Raw genomic sequence first — 23,349 nt, forward strand, 5'->3', positions numbered from 1 at the left:
ATTATTCACTCCAACTTTAGCCTTAGTTAGAACCTACCTTACAGAAGTTGAACACTGTATTAGTCTATTCTCATGCTGCTAATAAAGACATACTCAAGACTGAGTAATTTATAAAGGAAAGACATTTAATAGACTCACAGTTCTGCCTGGCTGGGGAAGGCCTCAGGAAACGTACAGTCATGGCAGAAGACACCTCTTCACTCGGTAGCAGGAGAGATAATGAGTGCCTAGTAAAACCATCAGCTCTTGCGAGAACTCACTCACTATCACAAGAACAGCATGACGGAAACTGCCCCCATGACTCACTTATCTCCACCTGATCCCAACCTTGTCACATGGGGATTATTACAATTCAAGGTGAGATTTGGGTGGGGACATGGAGCTAAACCATATCAAACTCTTTGTGGGTAACTTAGTATACCACTGCCTACAGTAAACTCTTGAGAAACAGAACTGCGAACATTCTTCTGAGTTCATGGACATTTTAAATAACTTTCATAAGTAGTGAGTCCTAGGTCAAACCAGGTTAGGCAACATATTTATAACCATAAATTAGTATGCTTATAACTCCTTTCTCACATTTTTAGGAATTCTTGATACCATCAGATTCTTCCAAAAGGATTTGAGAGTCTTCAAGGGCAGGTAACTAAGCTGCTCCCCAGACTAACCCTTTGGCTCATGTGAAAACTCCTCTCAGTCTGGTTTGCCCTTATTATGTCTACAGTTATTGCCAGTCAAAATTCTCAGCTTCTGTCCAAGGTGTGACCATAGCTATGATGCCCAATGAAGTCTACACTGAGGCTATAATGTTCCAGGTCAAAGAAGCTAACATCTGAACCAAGGAAAATGTCCAGAGTGTTGACAAAACAGCTGAAACGACTTCTAGCATAGCAAAAGTCTAGACCCTGTTGCATTAATTCTATGATTACACAATGTCTCAAAAAGTCTGTAGTGGAGCAAGTAAGAAAACAAATATCCCCTTCACCATTGGATATTTTTGTTTTGTTTTTCAGCATATTATAAGAAAGTTTTCAGGCATGCAAAATTTTTGCTGAACACTATATAACCACTACCTTGATGGTCCTATTAATATTTTATTATGTTTGCTTAATCATGTCTCTTTCCCTCTATCCATCCATATTTTAATTTTTGATACCATTTCAAAGTATACTTCCCACTAAATACTCCAGTACACATACCACTAAAACTCAAGTTAATGTGATATGGTTGGAGGTGAGGACTGCTAAAATAGCAATTTATCCTTTTATTTATTGTGCAATGAAGATCTTGTTTTAGTATTTATTAGTTTATTTTTAAGGCAATAATAATCCCTTACATGTTAATATAAACAAAACATTTCTTAGTAAAATATGAGTATATTCTTTAAATGTAATAGTGAAAAGAGTGACATTGCCTTAGATTTCTGTAGACCTTTTTAATGTCTGGCTCTGTAGACAACTGGATTCTCATGTGAAAGAATGAGAACGACTTTTTTGAGATTTTATTTTTTTCACTCAGCATAATTCCCTTGAGCTCCTTCCAAGTTGTTTTGTGTATCAGTGGCTCATTCTTTTCTGTGGCTGCGTGGCGTTCTGTGGTGTGCATGTGGCACCATCTGTTTGATCATTCACCTGTGGAAGGACATTTGGATTGTTTCTGATTTCCAGGTATTATGAAAAAAGTCGGTATGAACAACAACAACAACAAAAAGGTCTTGTTTTATGGGTATTGCTTTCTGTTTTTTCTAAGTAAATTTGCTGTACCTTTCTGTTCTGGGATTTCATGATTTACCTTCAAATTCAGATCACTCTCTACAAACCCTTAAAGGTCTTGGTGACTTTATTTATAATCTACTCCTCTATCTAAACTTCTGCTGTTATTATGGGTAGCTCGAGTAGAAACCAAGTTACATGGATACAACTCATAACTCATTGTGACCTGGAAAAAAATTTACTTGCAAGATTATTGGGAGGCAACACTCTATAGCTTTTCTACACACAATTTTGGCATATCTTGTCAAAGACTTCAGAATATAAAAAGGACTTGGCAGCTCTGCTCTTCTGTGTTAGGAGAGTGATTAGTTTGTTGACCAATATAACATAAATTAAAAACATCTTCCTCCCTGAAAACATTCTGTTGTATTAAAGTCTTCTTCCTTTATCCAGGGGAAGTTGGCTTACATTTCAGGGAAATAAGACAACGAATCCTTTGGTTGCTAGAGCCACACTTTGGATTTGGTGTGTCATAGCACAGTGTTCCTCGGCTCTGTACTCAGCATCCACTTGTGTCTGCTAAGCATCTCTGACACTGCTCATAGTTTAATTAATTACATTGCAGTCTGTCATCCATCCCCTGATTTTCCTTTACTTCCTCTCATGCCTTTGATTCACAACCTTACTAACTATTCTATCTCTTTTATCTTAAAATTCCCTGAATACCTTGTTTTACTGCTGCATCCATCCTATACACATCCTATCCAATTCCACAAGCTGATATCGTTACTCGCACACTTAGACTTTTGAACTCTGCTAGTAAAAAAGGGGAATGTAGGGCTCACATCTTTAAACATGTATGGAATATGATGACTTTAGCTGGGACATCAGTTCTATCAGTAATTTTATTTTATTTTACTTTAGTATGTTATTTATTGATTTAGCTCTAACTCCTTTTCTTTCCTACTTCCCATATAATCTATAACATCTATGAATGTTTTCCCATGAATTTCAGGATAAAATCCAGGCTTCTAAGAACTTTCTGCATGATCTATTTCTGGAATGGAAGTCTCATCTTACTCCACCAATACAAAGAAGTATCAAGTTCCTGAGTAAAGGGTGGTCTCTCATGTCTTGAGGTTTGCAAATGTGTTTCTCTATCTGGATAGTATGTTTTCCTTATTTCTACCCAGCAGACTTCTAGTAATGCTTCCAAGCTTGGTTCAAACATCAACAACCCTGAACGTGGCCTTGAAGGTAGACCTACCTGAATTCAATTCTTAACTTAAGCACACTACTTAACATCTATAAATCATGTATTTCTATAAAATGAATATAATAATTCTTCATAAGTACTTTTTGTCCCAGAGAAGTAACAGTTAAGCTATACAGGTAATGGATATGTAACCCACAATGTCACTATATAGTTTACATTTAGCCTTGTGTCATGTTTCATCATAAGAAAGCTTACTTTTCCTTTTCCCCTTAGTATATTCTTCATAACACTCCATGTAGATAAACCACTGGCTATGAATGCTAAATCACTATGCACAATCTAAAAGTAAAAATGGAAGATATTTATTTTGCAACTCAATATTCATAAAGTAGGTGCCATATGACAAATTCATTTTGAAATATAGAGCCTTAAAATTTTGTATCCTTTACAAATTAGTATCTTTTCCTCCATTACATAAAATGACTTATGAAACTGGAGTATAAAAAAGCTCAGGATTTAGAACTAAAGTTTGTGTATAATAATGATAACTATACTCCCTTCACAGACACCTTTTAATTTGTTTACATTGCTTTGATTTTTGCTATGTATTTTAATAACCCTTTATTTCAATACTCAACATTTTTAGAAATAAAGAGACATTCACAGGGAAATTAAAAAGAAATATCTAATTCTATTTTGAAAGTACAGTGCATACCTTCAAGCAATTTGTTATTCAAATTGTTCAACATCAACTTAGATTAAAATGAGTAGAATGAAAACATTGAACTTGATAATGACATTTCAAAAACTAAGGGATAGCTTTGATGAAAGGATCTATTATTTAAAATTCTGATAATGAAAAAATGTGCACCATGTTTAAAATATACTTTCAAATAAATTTTATTTGGACCTCAAAACACCTGTGTGAAGTAATAACAAAACCCCACCCAAATACTCACTTTCATAGATTTCACCAGAAACTTTAAAATCCCAAGATATTGTAAGATCTGACTACTGCTCATTTGAGGAAACATAAAGTACTAGTTAATCTGTTGGCTATTGGATTGGCTTGAATGTCCTACTTTGTAATTTACCTGCTTAAGAGCTTTTGAAAAGTTGCTTAAACTCTGGGTGCCTGAGCTTCTCCATCTGTAAAATGGAGATAATATATCACCTAGTGAACAGTACTGCTCCAATAATTGAATAAGATGACCCAGGTAAAAAGAGAACTTACAGAAATGCCTGACATTGAATATCTGTTCAATGCTATTAATGATTTTTATTATTGGTTCTGAAATTAAAAACTGCCTTTGATTTCCAATGTCTACCAAGTGTATCTCAAAGGAAAAGGCAGTTATTGCATATTATCTAGAATAGTGCTGGAAACAGAGAGACTGGTTGGCAGGAAATGATATCACTGTAACATCATATAGAAAGTATTACAAACATTTGCTTTGGAAAGAACAAGTCAGTTATGTCATTAGGAAAATCTTCACAAATTTATGTTTAAAGACTCTAAGAAATGTCTTTTTTTTTTTTTTTTTTTTTTTTTTCAAGAGTTCAGGAAAGCCAAGAATGTGCTGTGAATATCACAATCCAATCTTTGGGGTTTGTGTTTTTTGGTAGCTTTTTTAGTTTAAGGTATCTTGAATGTGCAATAAAATCCAAGAATGGATCCTAGAAGTAAGCAGGTAAGAGAGGGTATAATTAAACAAAAATATATGAGATTTATGAAAACTCTGGGATAACAGAGGGAAAATAGTATAGAGAAAACATGACCCCTGAAAGACTTATATCAATCCAAGTATGTTGTTTATAAAAATGAAGCTCTGAAATGGTCCAGTGACTGATTCTCTGACATCCCAAGTAGGAGAGGTAATATAATATGATTTATGGAGTTGTCAAGGAAAAAGATAATTTAACATTGATTTGTCATTTTGCCAAGAAAGTATAATTATAATACAGGATCATATTTTAAATAGTAGAAGTCAAAATGAAAACAGTTGAATTGGAAGTTTAAACTATTCTGAACTAACATAATATATAATTAAGCCCCAAAATTGAAGTCTGCAATGTAAATTTTTATCCTTTCAAATTTTGAGACTGTAATATAATATATTATGTAACAGTAATTATGCTGAAATTTAAAACAAAAACGATTTGCTTGATCCTCTATTCAGTCTTTCATTTCCAGCATTACTACAACCAAGTCCTCTACTAGGAGGTCTCCTAGTGAAGCGAGAAGACCTGACCCACAGCCTAAAAGCCTGAGTTTAAATCTGTTTCAAACAGATAGGAGACAGAGAAATACTGGGCATAAGAAGGTGATTTCCCAGTAAAAGCCCCACCCTCAAGCCTGGAAACCCACAGCCCTAAATGAGAACAGGCACTCCTGTTTTCATGCCTCAAAGTTGCCTTTTGGCCTGCTATGCACCCCCTTCTCTTGTACCCATATAAATCCCAAGCCCCTGGTTAGATGAGGAGATGAACAGAAGAGCAGAACAGCAGAAAGGCGTGGCAGGGAAAACAGAAGGAACGTCTGAACACTGAGAAGCATTTGACTGGGGGCAGTCAGAGGAGATCTGCAGCTGGACAACCAAGCTCTAGGGTAAGATCATCTTCCCACTCCATCCCTTTCTAGCTCCCCATCCATCCTACTGAGAGTCACCTCCACTACTCAATAAAACCCCCGCATTCATCCTTTAAGTCCATGTATGACCTCATTTTTCCTGGACACCAGACAAGAGCTCAGGATAAAGAAAATTGTCACCCTGGCCCTCTGTCCTTGTGAAAAGGCAGAGGGTCCACTGACCTATTTAACACTTAAGCCATCTGTGAACAGCATGGCTAAAAGAGCCTACTGTAACACATGCCTATTTGGGCTTCAGGAGTTGCAGACACCCATACCTGAACACTGTCATGGTGTCAGAGCCCAAGGATACTTGTCTGGGCTCCTGCATCTGCCTCTCGGTGTTCCCTCTCCCCTACGGCATTTGAGCTTGCAAAGTGGCAGAACAGATGAGCCACACCCTTGTAGCACATTCTGTGAGGGGGGTCAGTGAACTCTCCCATTTTATCTTTAAATAATGTACCCTTGGACAAATTACTGTCATCTGTCAGAGCTTCTGTTTCCCAATTTGTATAATATGGATTATGATCCATGTCCCCACACACCTGATATATTGGAGCATTGTATAGAGTAAGAGCTCAATGGATGTTTTAGAGATGTATTACACAGCTGAGCCATTTTTGTGCCATGGAAAGAGGAAGACTGTAGAGTCCATTAATCCTTATTTTGCTCTGCACCATTCTGTGGCCTTGGGAAAATTAATGAGTTACCCTAAACTTCAGGCTCCTCATTTATGAAAATGGAGTTATTCATACTTCTGTAGAAAAAGTATCATGGCCATTAAACAAGATAATGTGTGTAAACTGCCTAATACAGCTCTTGACATAGAGTGGGCTCTTAACAGATGGTAGCCATTATTGTTATTAAATTATATAGTAGAAACTCTTAAACAAGTTTGCTCATGCATGGTTTTAAAAGTGAATTTAAATAAATATTTAAGCATTTAGTTTCTGTTTTAAAAAATTATAGGTATGCATGAAATTTTATGTATCAGAGTATAAAAATTCCAGTAGTGTTATCAGGGTGTGTTTTTCCTGTCTTAGAACAGCATTTTTTCCCTCCAAGGAATAGTAAGGGGAGATTTGTTACCATGTTCCTATGATGGGGCCTCTTTTAGCCTGGAGACAGGATAAACTAATGTTTGTGGTACTCTGAGTGGTAATAATAACAACAATGATAATAATTTAAAAATAATAAAGCCCCAATGATATAGAAGTGCTACTCCAAGCATTTCATATTCATTATCCAGTTTAATCCTCTAACAACCTGAGACTAGCAACTCTTCTTATCCCCATTTTAAAGATGAAATTTTAAGGAAAAACAGGTTAAAGTACTTGCCTAAGATCACACTGTAAGGTAGTCATATGACTCTAGTGTCATATGACTGGTAGAAATCTAAGGAAAAGATTGAAAAAGAGAAATAGAATAGGGGTCTTAAAATCACTATTTTTCGCTGACTTTCAAAACTCTGAGAGTGTTTTTGTTTGGTTTTGTATTAACCACTATCACCATTGCCACCTACTCATCTTAAATTCTCTTTTCTTCAGATTCCACCTGGGATTTGGTCCTCATGATTCCACTAAAAAAGTATTAGTTATCATACACTGAGTTCCTGAAATTGGCAAGCCCAGTGACCAGGTCTTAATGTGCCTGTCAACTCTCAGCACACTAGCTGAGTGGGTGCCTTCCTACTGCTTGAACACTTAACTACTCTTAATTGTCTTTCTCACTGGCCATTTGCCTATCTCGTTTGCTGGTTCTTCCACCTCTTTTGAACCCTGGAATTTATACCATTTCTAAACTTGCTCATCCTCTATACTATGCTCATATAAGATCAATAATAACATATTAACTATTCCTTCTACAATAATAATTCTTAAACATAAGTCTCTTGATAAAGTTCTTACCTGCCCTGCAGTACACCAACACTTTTATCCTCAGTGTTCTGTATTTCAGATTATGACAATGCTGTCTACCCACTTGTTTAGATTAAAATCCAAGGAGTCATGCTTAATTCTGCTCTTTTCCTCACATGCAATTACATGCAACTTCAAGGCCAGTCACAACTATATTTAAATTCTAATTTACATCCAATCATTTCTTAGTATCTCCAGTGCTATACCCAAGTGTAATAATCCAGTCACTGGTTTCTCTGCTTCATCTCTTTCCCTTCACAGTACACCTCCACATTGCAGCCAGAATATTAAACTTTTTAGAACAGTTACCAGATCCCATCACAATAGAACAAATGTGAAGCCCCTTACCTGGTTTGTAAGTAAGGAAACCATCTGCTTCAGATTGCCTAGGATAGACCTCATTTACTGGGATTGTCCTAAATTGTTCTAGCCTTTTACTCTGAATCCTTTTTTATGTCTTGTTGACAGTGTCCTTTTCACTCTAAAAATGTGTCAGTGGGTGTGGTCAAGCTAAGATGCACACGAATGATAAAATGAGCCTGCTCTTTACTATATGCTTTTATAGATGAATAGATAAATACTGCTTGAGATGTTTATAACACGGCTATAATGAAACCCTGCCATAATCATTGAACTGACAGTTTGGCCTAGGTTTGCAACCATTCATTAGAGATGAAGGCATCTGAGCTGATTAAGAAGAGATTTCAAGGAACTCTCTGAGTGATTCTTACCAAGTTTCAAAAAGGAGATGAAAAGCATAAAATGGTGTGGTAGGCAGAAAAATGGCTCCACAAAGATATTCTCATCCTAATCCCTGGGATTTATGAATGTTTTGTAGATGTGATTAAGCTAAGGACCTTGAGATGTGAAAATGACTATTAGATTTCCCTGTTTAACCACATTCAAGTGGTTCAAATCTAATCACATAAGCCCTTAAAAAGAAGAGACATTTTCCCAGCTATAGTCTCAGTCAGAAGAAATTATTATAGAAAAGTGATCAGAATGCTGCGATGTTGTTGGCTTTGAAGACCTAGAAAGGTGCCCATAAGCCAAGACATATGTATGCATGGCCTCTAGACACTGGAAAAGCAAGGAAACACATTCTCCCCTAGAACCTACAAAAAAGAACACATTTCTGATAACACTCTGACTTTAGCCCAGGAAGATCCACATCAGACTTCTACAGAACTGTTAAATAAAAAATGTGTGCTGTTTTTAAGATACTAAATTTATATAATAAGTTAAAGAACAACAGAAACTTAACACAATGAAGAAGTGGCAGAATTATAATTTAGCCTTTTCTTAGTCACTACTCAGATTATGAGCACAATGATTCTAAGGTCCTTGTTGCCAGTGACAGTTCCTATCATAGTTTTATACCTAGTCCCAAGAATACAGCCCTGAAAACAGTTAGGTCAATGTGTCTGAAGTTTACAGATTTAGATGCCTGTATCCCATCCCTGAGTGAGGTTGTATTAATAGCTCCTTACAAGAAAAATGTTACTGACAACTAATTTAGAGATCTGGGAGTCTGGGACCGTGTTGGGGTCAGAGACTTAATCATAGTCCTAGCCATTCATGCTGTCAGTGAGAGATGCTGCCACACACACAGGACCTCTCACCTCTTAGGCATTGGGTTTATAGAATCTTGCCTTTTATTCTTCTGCTATCAGAAGCATGGGTCTGATGCTACCAGGGCTTTGAGTCTCCACATCAAACCATTCATTCACCCCATGAAGCTGAGTTCCCATAATGTCCTAGAACAAGCCCTAAAAGGCACATGTATAATAAAAAATTAAATATATCTATCTATTTTGGGGGCAACAATGAGGCATTTAAAAATACTTCAATGTGGGGAAATAGAGAGAAGGCACTCCTCATATAAATGATTACATGAGAAAATACTTAGTATCATCAGGCAACTAAATAAATCATATTTTTCCTATCTTCTCTTGAATATTTTTAAGGTCATTTCAAGTAACGGTATATATTATATTTGTATCTACTACTCTCATGAAACCTTACCAATTCTTCTCTGTGGCTTCTGACCCTTTGAATTAGAAAATGTAGATTTTTTTGACTGATCTATTGTCAGTAATGTTCACTAGGAATTTATTTTTTGGTGTAAACATTTTCTCCAGCTTTCACAGACATTTTCCCCAATAACCTAAGAAAATTCTTGAGTTAGACTTCTAAATTTAATGTCTTTCTTTGGTTGATTTTAAAAGATGTACAGAAATATAAAAAGATGCTCATACATATTTTTCTTAATGATGAGTAGGGATTAGTACTTTCTCTCAAGTTCAGTCACATCACCACAACTTAAAAAAAGTTTCTGTCAGTGTGTAATGCTTTTGTCAGTCATTATTTTTTCTTTTTAATTGACAAATTAAAACCCGTATATGTTATGGAATATAACTTTGTTGAATTACCAATTAATTACTTACGGACTGATGCTTTTCTTGGTACTCTTCCACCTTCTACATATCACTTTTTCTCTTCCTGCTCCAAAATTTAGCACTTCTTTAAATATTTGATAAGTATAATTTAATGAAATTCCTGATAACATACCTCCTAGAAGGTCTTTGGAATATGAGTTTCTTAATAGAAAATCGATGTAACAAATATTAAGTCATTAAACTGTGAATAAACTTTTCAAAAGTACGTAAATTTCATTCTTCTGGTTGTTTGCACTGTGCACTAGGAGGTGAAGAGTGAGGAGTTCCCTTCATTTAGTTTCCTCACTGGTTTCTGCTGCCTGTAAAGTTGGCAACAGAACCCGCGTTGACTGGGTTAATAAGCATGAAAAGAGAGCAGCACCTAGGAGCCTGTTAGAAAAGCAGCATATTTGGCTACACTTAGATATATCAAATCAGAATCTGTATTTGAAAAAGATTATCAAGTGATGCACATGTATGTTAAATTGTGAGAAACGGTGCTTTGGAATATAATTCATGCAAGCCATTACCAAATAGGACCAATTAATTGGATACACTGAGATCATCACAGTTTTCAGTCCTGTTACTCTCAGTGATCACACAGTAGGTAAATACTTTCAGAAAATGACTTATCTTCTGTCAACTATCATCCTTCCATTGTTTTGCCCTTTCTATCTTCTGAACCACCTGTCACTGTTCCCTTACTTTCAGTCTTTTCCTGTGGGCCATGGTGAGGCTAATAACGGTAATTTAATAATAAAAGAATGATGATGATGACAGAATGATTTTTTTCTAGCACCTGTGACTTAAAAGACACTCTTAATTCTATGAATAAAGATATAGCTTCCCTACGGCCTACTCAAGATATTGTTGCTAATTCTCCTCTACTTGGTACACTTTAGAGTCTTAAAAATTAGCTTAAGTACTTTTTGCTGCAAGGCACAGTTTTTAGAAAACTGTTTTCTTTCACTCTCACAAAAAAGTCCCTTGTCTTTTGAGACGTAAGACATCAGGCTATTCGGTCAGCTTTTCTCCTCATCATTACTGCTATTTTCTTCCTTCTCTTTGACTGTTTCTTATCCTCCTAAGGCCTTAAAACCCAACCTCTGTCTTTACTTATAGGTGAACATGTGATTCAACTGCAGCATTGTTTGACCTCAATTTCAATGACTGTTATCTCCATGCTTTTTAATTTCTGTTTAACAAAACTTTACTTGGAATTATTCAAAATTATTACACCTTTGCAAAAGATATGATTTTTAAAGAAATGACTCTATTGTGTTAAAAAAAATTATACAAATTTCTCTCCCAATTCTGCTGAGCTTTCAACATTCATCCTTATTTTCATTTTCTTGCAAAAGCTTTTAACTCTCTTAGTCCTCTCTCTCTGTCCTACGTGCTCTGCAAGATCCTAATTCTGCTTGGCACATATTTTGCCTTCTCAGCACCTAGATCTAAACAACTGAATATTTCTGGAGAAAAACTGCAGCAGACTGCTTAGTTTCACTTAAAATTCATTACTTCAAAGGGTCACTCAATTGCTCTAAAATTTTATACATTTTTCCACTCTCTGAGAAAACAGTTTTATAGCTTCTTCCTTTTGTTCGATATTCCCACATTCCCCTATATCTCACTCTCAGTTGATGACCATATCCAGATTACAATGAGACAATAAATGTCTTCAGCAAAGGGCTATATAATTATCGACTGGGCGCAGTGGCTCATGCCTATAATCCCAGCACTTTGGGAGGCCGAGATGGGCAGATCACGAGGTCAGGAGATCGAGACCATCCTGGCTAACACAGTAAAACCCCGTCTCTACTAAAAATACAAAGGAAACAAAAAAAGAATTAGCCGGGCAGGTGGCGAGCACCTGTAGAACCAGCTATTCAGGAGGCTGAAGCAGGAGAGGCAGGAGAATGACATGAACCTGGGAGACAGAGCTTTCAGTGAGCTGAGATCACGCCACTGCCTGCCAGCCTGGGCAATAGAGTGAGACCCTGTCTCAAAAAAAAAAAAAAAAAGACAGAAAGAAAAGAAAAGGACTGTATTATCAACAAAACCCAAACTGTGAAAGCAATAGCTAAGTGTTCCTGACCACTTAGTATGTGCTTGGCCTTTTGTAGATCACCTCATTTTATCCTTCCAACAAACTTATATGGTAGTTTATTTTGAGGAAACTGAGGAACCAGGAAGTTTATAAGGTAGTTTGTTTTGAGGAAACTGAGGAGCTGGGAAGTTAAATAATCAGCCAACGTTACACTGGAACCTGAAGTCACAACCAGGTGGCCTGACACGAAAGCCCATTTCTTGCTAACCGAAATTTTTCTCCTTCCAAACTATAAACTCATATGCCCAGGCCTTTTTTTTGTTTTACTTTTTTTTATGCAGTCCACTCAGTACCTACTACGTGCTAGACTGTGTTTTATGGTGCTATGGATAACAATTATTATACCAGAAAATATTTCCCAGAAAATAGTAATTACTATCCACATATTTTTAGTGTTCAAAAGATACTGGACTCTCTCAGGAAGTCAGTGTCTAGTCTCTGCTCTGCATCTGATTAACTCTTTTATCTTAAGTAATTCCTTTATTGTCACTGGGGCTTACTGGTACCATCTTTTTTAATTGAAGAGAATTCAATGTGCACTAAGGACCCTTCCACCTCTAACATGTTAAGATTTTTAATGATCATATACACCAATCCATATCTAGTTATGTGTTGAATTAAAGGTAACCAGAAAATGTGTGATGTTCCATAAACTGAAATGTTGAGTCAACATCTCCGCTTCCTGAATCTGGGCAGGCTCTGTGAATACCCTGACAGAATATGACAGAAATGACCTCTTGCCACTTTCTATCTTTTGAAGCACTCAGAGTTGGATCCTGTATTAGTCCATTCTCTCGCTGCTAATAAAGAGATACTCAACACTGGGTAACTTATACAAGAAACAGGTTTAATTGACTCACAGTTCATGTCTGTCTCCCCATGGTGGGGAGGCCTCAGGAAATTTACAATCATGGCAGAAGGCAAAGAGGAAGCAAGGCACCTTCTTCACAAGGAGGCAGGAAGGAGAAATGCAAGCAGGGGAAATGCCAGACTCTTACAAGACCATCAGATATCATGAGACTCACTATTACGAGAACAGCATGTGGGAAACTACCCCTGTGATTCAATTACCTCCACCTGGTCCTGCCCTTGAAATGGGGACTATGGGGATTACAATTCAAGGTGAGATTTGAGTGGGAACACAGAACCAAACCATATTATTCCTTACCTGGCCCCTCCCAAATCTCATGTCCTTACATTTCAAAATGCAATCATGTTCTTCCAACAGTCCCCCCAAAGTCTTAACTTATTCCAGCATTAACCCAAAAGTTCAAGTCCAAAGTCTCATCTGACACAAGGCAAGACCCTTTCACCTATGAGCCTGTAAAATCAAAAGCAATTACTTCCTAGATACAATGGTCTTACAGGCATTGGGTGAATGCACCTGTTCCAAATGGAAAAAAATTGGCCAAAACAAAGGGGCTACAAGCCCCATCCAAGTCCAAAATCCAATAGAGCAGTCATTAAATCTTAAAGTTCCAAAATGATCTCCTTCGACTCCATGTCTCACAAGCAGGTCACATTGATGCAAGAGAGGGGCTCCCACAGCCTTGGGCAGCACCACCACTGTGGCTTTTCAGGGTATAGCCTCACTCCTAGCTGCTTTCACAGACTGGTGTTGAGTGTCTGGCTTTTCCAGGTGCATGGTGTAAGCTGTCAGTGGATGTACCATTCTGGGATCTGCAGGATGGTGGCCCGCTTCTCACAGCTCCACTAGGCAGTGTCCCAGTGGGGACTCTTTATGGGGGCTCCAACCCCATATTTCCCTTCTGTGCTGCCCTAGCAGAGGTTCTCCATCAGCGATCCACCCCTGCAGCAGACTTCTGTCTGGACATCCAGGCATTTCCACACATCTTCTGAAATCTAGGTAGAGGTTCCCAAACCTCAATTCTTGACTTATGTGCACCCACAGACCCAACCACATGTGGAAGTTGCAAGGCTGAGGGCTTGTACCTTCTGAAGCAATAGCCTCAGCTGTACCTTGGTCCTTTTTAGCCATAACGATGCTGAAGCAGCTGGGACACTGGGTACCATGTTGTGAGGCTACATGGAGCACGGAGACCCTGGTCCTGGCCCACAAAACCATTTTTCCCTCCTAGACCTCTGGGCCTGTGATGGGAGGGGCTGCCATGAAAGACTCTGACATGCCCTGGAGATATTTTCCCCATTGTCTTGGTGATTAACATTTGGCTTCTCACTATATAAGCAAATTTCTGCAACCAGCTTGAATTTATCCCCAGAAAATGGGTTTTTCTTTTTTTTATCACATTGTCAGCCTGCAACGTTTCCAAAATTTTATGCTCTGCTTTTTCTTGTATGCTTTGACACTTAAAAATTTATTCTGGGGCTGGGTGCGGTGGCTCAAGCCTGTAATCCCAGCACTCTGGGAGGCCGAGATGGGCAGATCACGAGGTCAGGAGATGGAGACCATTCTGGCTAATATGGTGAAACCCCGTCTCTACTAAAAAATACAAAAAACTAGCCGGACGAGGTGGCGGGCACCTGTAGTCCCAGCTACTTGGGAGGCTGAGCCAAGAGAATGGCCTAAACACCGGAGGCGGAGCTTGCAGTGAGCTGAGATCCGGCCACTGCACTCCAGCCTGGGTGACAGAGCGAGACTCTGTCTCAAAAAAAAAAAGAAAAAGAAAAAGAAAAAAAAAAAAGAAAATGTTACAAAAATGTATTCTGTCAGATACCCTAAATCATGTCTCTCAAGTTAAAAGTTCCACAGATCTTAGGGCAGGGCAAAATGCCGCCAGTCTCTTTGCTAAAACAAAGCAAGAATAATCTTTACTCCAGCTCCCAACAAGTTCCTCATCTCTATCTGAGACCACATCAGTCTGGACCTCATTATCCATATCACTTTCAGCATTTTGGTAAAAGCCAGCCAACAAATCTCTAGGAAGTACCAAACTTTTCCATATCTTCCTGTCTTCTGAGCCCTTCAAGTCTCTAGGAAGTTCCAAACTTTCCCACATTTTTCTCTCTCCTTCTCAGCCCTCCAAATTTTGCCAATCTCTGTCTGTTACCCAGTTCCAAAGTCACTTCCACATTTTAGGGTACCCTTATAGCAGCACCACATTACCTCAGTACCACTTTACTGTATTTGTCCCTTCTCAGGCTGGTAATAAAGACATACCTGAGACTGGGTAATTTATAAAGGAAAGAGGTTTATTTGACTCACCGTTCAGTATGCCTGGGGAGGCCTCGGGCAATTTATAATCATGGTAGAAGGTGAAGGGGAAGAAAGGCACTTTCTTCACAAGGCATCAGGAAGGAGAAATGCAAGCAGGGGAAATGCCAGATGCTTATAAAACCATCAGCTCTCACGAGATTCATTCATTGTCACAAGAACAGCATGGGGGAGACCACCCCCATGATTTAATTACCTCCACCTGGTCCTGCCCTTGACACTTGGGGACTATGGGGAATATAATTCAAGGTGAGATTTGGGTGGGAACACAGAGCCAAACTGTACCAGATCCCCAGGCTGTCATATTAGTAATCTGAGCACCCTGCTGGGCAGACCACATGTGAAGGATATGAGTCCTCCTGGTGATGGAGAGTGACCCTCCTGGGCACAGTTTTCCAGCTATTTCTGCCAAGGCACCTGAGATGTAAGTTAAGTCATTTTTGAGCCTCCAGACTAACTTAACTGCCAGCCGAATACTACCAAGTAACCCTATTTGATGCCAGAAAACTCATTTGGCTAAACCGGAACTGAATTTCTGGCCTTTAGATCCTGAACATAATACAGTGATTATTGTTTTAAACTACAAAGTTTGGTGTGCTTTGTAATGCACTAAATAACCAGAACAGATTCTAGTTCTACTCATGGGCTTAGACTGTCATGTTTGCTTTTCTTTCCTAAACAATTGCAGAAAGAATAAAACAACCATAAACAAAGCAAATGATCAGGTCTTCTGCCAATTTGCTGAGGAAAGAAAAGTTTGCAGCTGGCAATGAAATGTCAGATCCTTAATGCTTGTATATGCCTTGGCACAACAGAGTATCCTGAAATGAAAGCAGTTAGAAAATCCAACAAGTATTAAATAAAGGTGCTGACAGAGGCAGCAGAAGACCTCATAATTAGGGACTTCTTTCAGGAGGCTGTTAGGGAAGCACAATATTTTTCATAACAGGTTTAATATATGCTAAAACAAATTAAACAACCAAATTTATTCTTTTGTTTTATCCCACTTATTAATGGTTTGTATGACTTTATTTTTGAGATAAAATCTATGCTGATGGGGGTGGCCCAAATTTTAGGTCTACAATTCATTTATGGAAGATCTGACAATAACATTGCTTGTAATCAGTAAAACAGAACTTTTCATATAGAAAGAGTTTAATAATAATTCTTTTACCCATACTACAATTTTCCTATGACCAAATACCTGAAATAAAAAGAAATTGAAATACAAGTGACAATCAATAAAATGTGGTGTGTATGAATCAGTGATGCTTGCAAGAGACTGAAAAACCAAACATATGTGACAACTAAAGTAAGATTGTGAAGAGAAAGTTCCTAAAAAAGTGTGTGTGAAGTACAGTCTCTAGAGAAGCTGCTTCTTTTGTGTAGCTACCCCAAGCAAGTTCACAGCCAAGTACCTGGTGGTAAACCTGGGGCTGCTTTGAGCAGCAAGACCAACAGTTGGGAAGGGAAGCAGAGCAGACCAAAGACTAGCTGAGATCATCTGGCAACTCTACATGTGTCACTATGTTTGAATATTATGATCTTCTGAGACAATGGCTTTTTGTTTCCTTTTCACCTTTCAAATCTCTCCCAATTCCTCTTTTGGTTAGTTAGAACTTGGAATCTCACAGGGTATGAGGTTCTGAGAAAATATTTTCCAGCCTTTTTCAAGTTAACATTACACAATCCAGGACCATGAGCCATGTACAATGTAGGCATTTTGAAGATAGCCAGTTCTTTTCTGGCTGAAACACTTAAGACATCAGGGGCTTCTCCTCACACCCTTCCTATACAGGAGATCAATGATAAAAAGTAGGAAGAAGAGACTAGTTGTATTTACAGGCTGAAATATGTTAAGGATACAATTTACATGTTTATGATGTCTGCTAGCCTCAGTGTTTACACCTAAATCAAAGGTGTAAACCTTCACTAATGTTGGCGCAGATTATACTTCCTTACACTTTATACAATTTCCTCCCAAGTAAGCACTGCTCTCACATTTCAACTGTAGTCCATACAATTCAGAGGATTTTTATCTTTAATTTGGAGGTGTCTGTACTCAAGCTAATCTTATATTTTTTCTCATTTGGTGACCTGATCTAAATCTTGCAAATTTTCGAGTTCTTGCTGCATGTAGCACCTATTTCTAGCTAGAAAAAATAGTACTCCAAAATATCACCTTCCCAATATCTAAGATCAGACCATGACAAAGATTATACATATCCTAAAATCTCAGCTTTATCAGATTCTGCAATCACAAGAGGATGATAAGATGAAAGAACATTCAGGATAGAAAAAGATCACAAGAGTTTCTTAGGAAATCAAGGAGATGGGCAGCCAAGAACAGTTCTAGTTGGACTGAAGAATTTGACACTGGGTGTCAAGTAGAGCTCATTTCTAATTTTCTCAATTGCTTTCCTGAGTCCCACTTAAACAGAACCTGACAGAAAAAAAGTATACATTTATGAAAGTGGCTGGAAGTTAAAAATTGTCAAATAAAGAGTGACATTGATTGAGAGAGAAAGGTTATTTTAAGGCTTGTAAAAAATCCCTGGAGGACACCTAGAATTTTGCACATACAATGTTGTCAAGTCGTTTCAGACAGGAATAAAAACATTTCATTTATATATATTTAAATTTTGACCTTCTAAACCACTCTGAATTGCACTGGTTTCCCTGGACACAAAGGATACTCTCTGGACCTCTCTCCACTTCTAAGTAAGAATGCTTGTTGTATTGACTAAGACCGTAGGCGATCTTCCACTTTTCTGCCTTTGGGATGAGACTTTTTCTATCTTCAATTTTTCTCCTATAAGATGTAGGACTTTCACAGTATCTATTCTACTCTATCTTCAGAGAGAATGTAAATCTTCGTAAAGGAACTAGAATGATCATTTAAAGCTTTGCATTTAGCTACAGAATGATTCAAATAGAGACAGTAACTTCCTTACCAGTGATCCTTAATTTTGACTTACAGATTTTGGGTCTATAGGAGACATTTCTGTGTCTGTGTTCAGGCAGTCCCAGATTTCTCTGATGAGACTGATAGAAAAGGCATTGACTTGCATCAATTGTGATGATAGGTTTTATGACCGGACTGAGATCAGAAATTCATTTTACAGACCACTGAACAATTACTAAATGCCTGCTCACCTCAGTTTCCAACCATTCACCAATAATTTTAGTCCTGGGGTGGATTTTATGAATACTGGTCAAATGCTACAAGAGTGGAAATCAAATTATTTGAAAAAGGATGATTTTGCTTTGATATGTGACCTTACTCTCCTCTGGATTTCCTTTTCAATTTGTTTGTTTCACATTTTATTTGTAATCCATAAAAAACAACTAATTTCATGTTAACACCCTCACTACCATTTTAAATGAAGGAATTTATAATGAATTTAACTAAAATTCAAATATCGATTAATTTACCATAAACTTTATTTTCTCCACTCTGATATTCCGATTTCTTATATGTTTAAACTATAAAAAAGCAAAACATCCTCCACAGCTAGCATTTAATAGAGACTTTAAATGTAATATATGTTTCAAATAATTGTAGACATCCTTAAAATTATTCCATATAAATTTTTACCTTCTTTGTGAATCACAACATGACCAACAACTAAATTTGAATTATAAAATCTGTTGACAAAATAGTGATGGTAGTCTAAATTACCTCCTAAATTTCAGTGATTTAGAAAGCAAGAAAAATATTTGTGTATGTGTATGTGCATGTGTGTGTGTGTTTGTGTGTATGTGTGCATCTGTGTTGTTGTGTAACAGTCCAGGATTTTATGTTAGCTTCTCACAGTTGTTCAGCATGCCAGACTGTCATAAATAGCATTTGTTTCTCAAGATGCTGACAAGTTCAATCAACTGGAAGGGGTAGAATGCTTGAAGGGATTTATTGGAAAGATTATAGAGAAATTTTAGAAGAAAGAAAAGAGTTAAGAACAAGATAATTCATGAATGGGAAAATATGTATGTCAGGAGGCTCCCTGCTAGGACCTTTGATTTCAAGTGACAGAAACCTAACTCAGAATGGCTAAGAGAAGAATGGGAATGTATTAGCTTATGGATCTTAATGTCCTGGGAATGACCAGGTTCAGATGTGGCCGAAAACAGAGGCTCAATGGGCATCATGCACCCTCACTTTCTGCCCCTGAGTTCTGCTTTTCTCCACATTGGCTTTACTCTCAGTAGGCTCTCTACTTGTTGTTGCCTCCATCATTGCCAGGGGAATATCTTCACAGTGTGAAGAATGACATAAAAGAGAACATTTATCTTATTATTTAAAAAATCTTACCATTTAGTGTCTCCAGCTCTGACTAACCAGATCTACACCACATCTTCATCTTTGCAGTCAGGGGCTATATTAATATTTTAATTCTATCAAAGCTACCTGAAAAGACACTAATACAGGGAGGTTTTCAAGAAATTGAGATTCACTAACCTTATGAAACATATTTCATGCAGTCATAATCATCAAATATTCACTAAATATGAGGAGAATCTCATATTTGTCAAGTAATAGATTAACTCTTCAATGTGGAAATTTTCCTACTGGGTTTTTTTTTTTTTTTTGTTTGTTTGTTTGTTTGTTTGTTTGTTTGTTTTTTAGTTAACATAGTAGTTTTTAAATTATGGATTCACTTATCCTTAGTCATGATTTAACCACCTCTTTAGGTTTGAAGAACATCCTGCAATCTAGATTTTGATGTGAAATTATCTAATTTTCAAAACATGGCTTCAGCCATAGCAAAACACCTGTAAGAGTTTGTTTTGCCCCTTTAGACTACCATTTTGCTATGTATTCCCTAAACTCATCCAGTAAATTAGTTAGAAGTTTTTCCTAAAATAGAAGGTGTTGAAGACTGGTAGTTCTGGGTAAGAGATATGAAGATTACTCAAACTGGAGGAACATGTGATAGTTTCTCAAGGAGGTAGAGTGGTACCAATCTTGTCATCAGTATATTAAAGGCTGAAGAGCTTGGATGGGAGTAGTTGGGGAATACCAATGACTATTTAGACCTGAGAACTGAAATATTGGGATGTTGGCAAAAGTTTATGTAGTAAGACTTCAGCACAGATTGTGGAGACGTCTCCCTACTGAGTAAAAGTCAACTGCACTTGTGTAGTGGTGTGACCAAGTAGCCTTAGCAAAAGCAATAGCTATTAACCAGGAGCCAGAGGCTGCCATTTTTCCTGGGCTATGGCAATTACAGCTTTATAGTAAAACTCAAGGGAAGGAGAGAAAACCAAGAAAAATAATTAATACAGTATCGGACCTAATGATAATATTGGTAAATAAAGAATCTGAGCCAATTTTTTCTTTATGTGACACTTTTTATATTAGATATGTCATGAAGCATTCATTCTTATTACATTAGCACAGATCGGACATCTGAGGATGGCACACTGATAGATCAAGTACCACTCCAGTGCTCAGTGCTAACAACACCAGGCAAGGAACAACACACAAATGACAGAAAAAGATAGAACAGGTGAAAGTGTGAAGTGAAATACAAATCACAGGGGTAATGAGATAGACAGTGTTTTTAATAGTTCCAAACAAACTAAATAAGTGACCACTGAAGTTTAGGAATCCATGGCAATGTTAATAGCAGGAAAAAAAAAATTAAAAGTAAGAGGATTATCCATTATATGGCCCTAAAACAAGCCATTTAACGTAGACTGCCTGAGATGAGTGACATCCCCAAGAGACATACTGGCCTCTTCTGCTAATGAGGAGCTTTATTCTATTTTGTTTGGAAAGGCATGCTATTTCATTTCTCTGGAATTACCTGGGGCCAAGGTGCTATAAACACACTCAAATCACTATTGCACACTAGTTAATGACACCTCTGCCTGACACAAGCCTCACTCCCAGACCTTACCCACCTTCTATATCAGAAAACAAAAGAAAATCATTGGAGTTATTTTTTTCACCTGTTTTAAACCCTCACTGAGTGACAAATGTCATGTTCACAGGAGAAAAGATTGGGGTGGGCATGAGGGTGGGAAATGTGTTGCCTCAATAATTGCCTAGTTTTAAGCCATTCACAAAGAACATATAGGTAGTTTTATTTTATTTTCCTCTCTCATTTCTTTCTCTCTTTCTCATTCACAAACAAAGAAATTTTCATTGACATTAGTGTTCTCTGATTATAGGTAAGAAAAGAAAACATAGACTATAAATTTTATAGTTGGAAGGGCATACTTATAACTTAGTAAAATGACAATAGTGAAAAGATATGCCAATACATAGAATATTCTAGAATAAAATACACATAAAGAAATATATACAAATATGTGTCTTTTTGAAATATCCTTATTAATTTTTCAAAACTGGAATAAAAATATGTAGAATATTTAAATAAAACTCTGTTATGTAGAAATCAAATTACATTAAAATAATCATACTATATTTTATATTTATTTTTGTTATAAATTATTTTAAGTAAGTTATGATTAAATCACTTCCATTGTAGGTAATATCGATCTACGCTTTTTGAAATTAAGGTTCATTTAGAGCTATAAATTAGGAAATATAGTCCAGCTATTTAAGGAATATGGAAATCAATGTATAGTATATGTGATTTTTGTACTCATGAAGAAATATATATTTTTCACATAAATGTCTCAGTACTTATGTTGATATTAAAGTGTTTATTTTTTTAATTAAAATGAAAAATGTCATCTTCTGTCTTCAAATGTGCTAATATTTTATTTTTGCAAAACAGAATGTTGCCTTTCATTTATCTTCCTGGACAATGATCATGACTGTTGACCTCTGCCAGCTGTACCAGTACACTTATGTGATGCTCTCATTTTCCTGCCTGGCAAAACAGACATTGTTTCACAGCAGGGATTTGTGGAATTAGTGAAAGAATTTAGGTTAGAGCCTATATCTGGCATATTTAGGAAAAAAATATTTATATGTAGTTTCAATTCTAAATCTTGACTGAACAAGGAATCAGATTTGAAGTAACAGGTCAGGTCGATTTGAAAATTACATTTTGGATTTTTTATTTTTTTTTTAGTTATTAGAGAAAGCATATTTTGTTTTACATATTTTTTAAAAACCAACCTTTTTAATATCACTTTAGATTACTTGCTTTTGAATTTTCTCTTTGGTAGTCCAGTCAAAAGAGTTGAGTTTTCAAGCCAATAAAAAATGCACAATGTCATAGTTTATATGTATTAGTGGACTGTTCTTTTTTTTTTTTTTTTTTTTTTAATTACCACATCCAGACTTAAACTACTGCCATCTTGAGGAAGGAAAACCAGGTGTGTTGTTAAATTGCTGCCTGGCTTAGTGCTTTGTGAAGAAGAACATGGCTATGAGCAGCCAAACACCACTGTGACTTAAGTGCCCTCGGAGATCATCTAAATTTGGCTTAATCTTTTCTCTATGTTCCACAGTCTGTTTAATAATCACTATCATTGACATTCATACTTTCCTTCCTCTTTGTTAGGGCTTGATCTGACCTCCCTAAAACCAGTGCTGGCCTGTTATAGTGCCACCAACGAGAGCTCCCACCTGGCTGTTTAAGGGATTAACTATCTATGCTGCACATTGAAGAGCGATTAGTTTAAGAAAAATAAAGGAAAGAAAGAAACAATAATCTTTTGCCTGACAGAGTAGTCTAAGGAGGCTAAGGAGTTACTTTAAGGAGCTCCTGAAGAAATCTCTCACCAACCTTTAACACATATTAATCTGCTCTGGAAATACCGTAGAATGTATGTATTTGTGTTCCATGCCGTTTTCTAATATTGATGGAATCTGAGTTAGTTTGTTTTGCTAAGATAACAATGTGCCAGGTAAAAAATAAATTCCAGTTTATCAAGGAGATACTTATTAGTAAGATTTATTGTAAGGGAATAAAGGGACTGTAATAAGGGATGGAGGACTCTCTAGACACAAGATCTGCAAGAGTCTGAAGGATTAGGTAAAACAAAATTATTTTATAAAGAGGAGTAAACAAGACTAAAAATAATGGGGCATGAGAAAAAGAAGTGGAAAGGTGGAGTGATATGATAATGGATTACAGAATGCTTTACTCCTCCAGAAAGCTCCTAGAACTGATGAAAGAATTCAGCAAAGTTTATGGATACAAAATTAATGT

This window comes from Trachypithecus francoisi, unplaced genomic scaffold, assembly GCF_009764315.1.
Source record: "Trachypithecus francoisi isolate TF-2019V2 unplaced genomic scaffold, Tfra_2.0 Lachesis_group18, whole genome shotgun sequence".
Classification (NCBI taxonomy): domain Eukaryota; kingdom Metazoa; phylum Chordata; class Mammalia; order Primates; family Cercopithecidae; genus Trachypithecus; species Trachypithecus francoisi.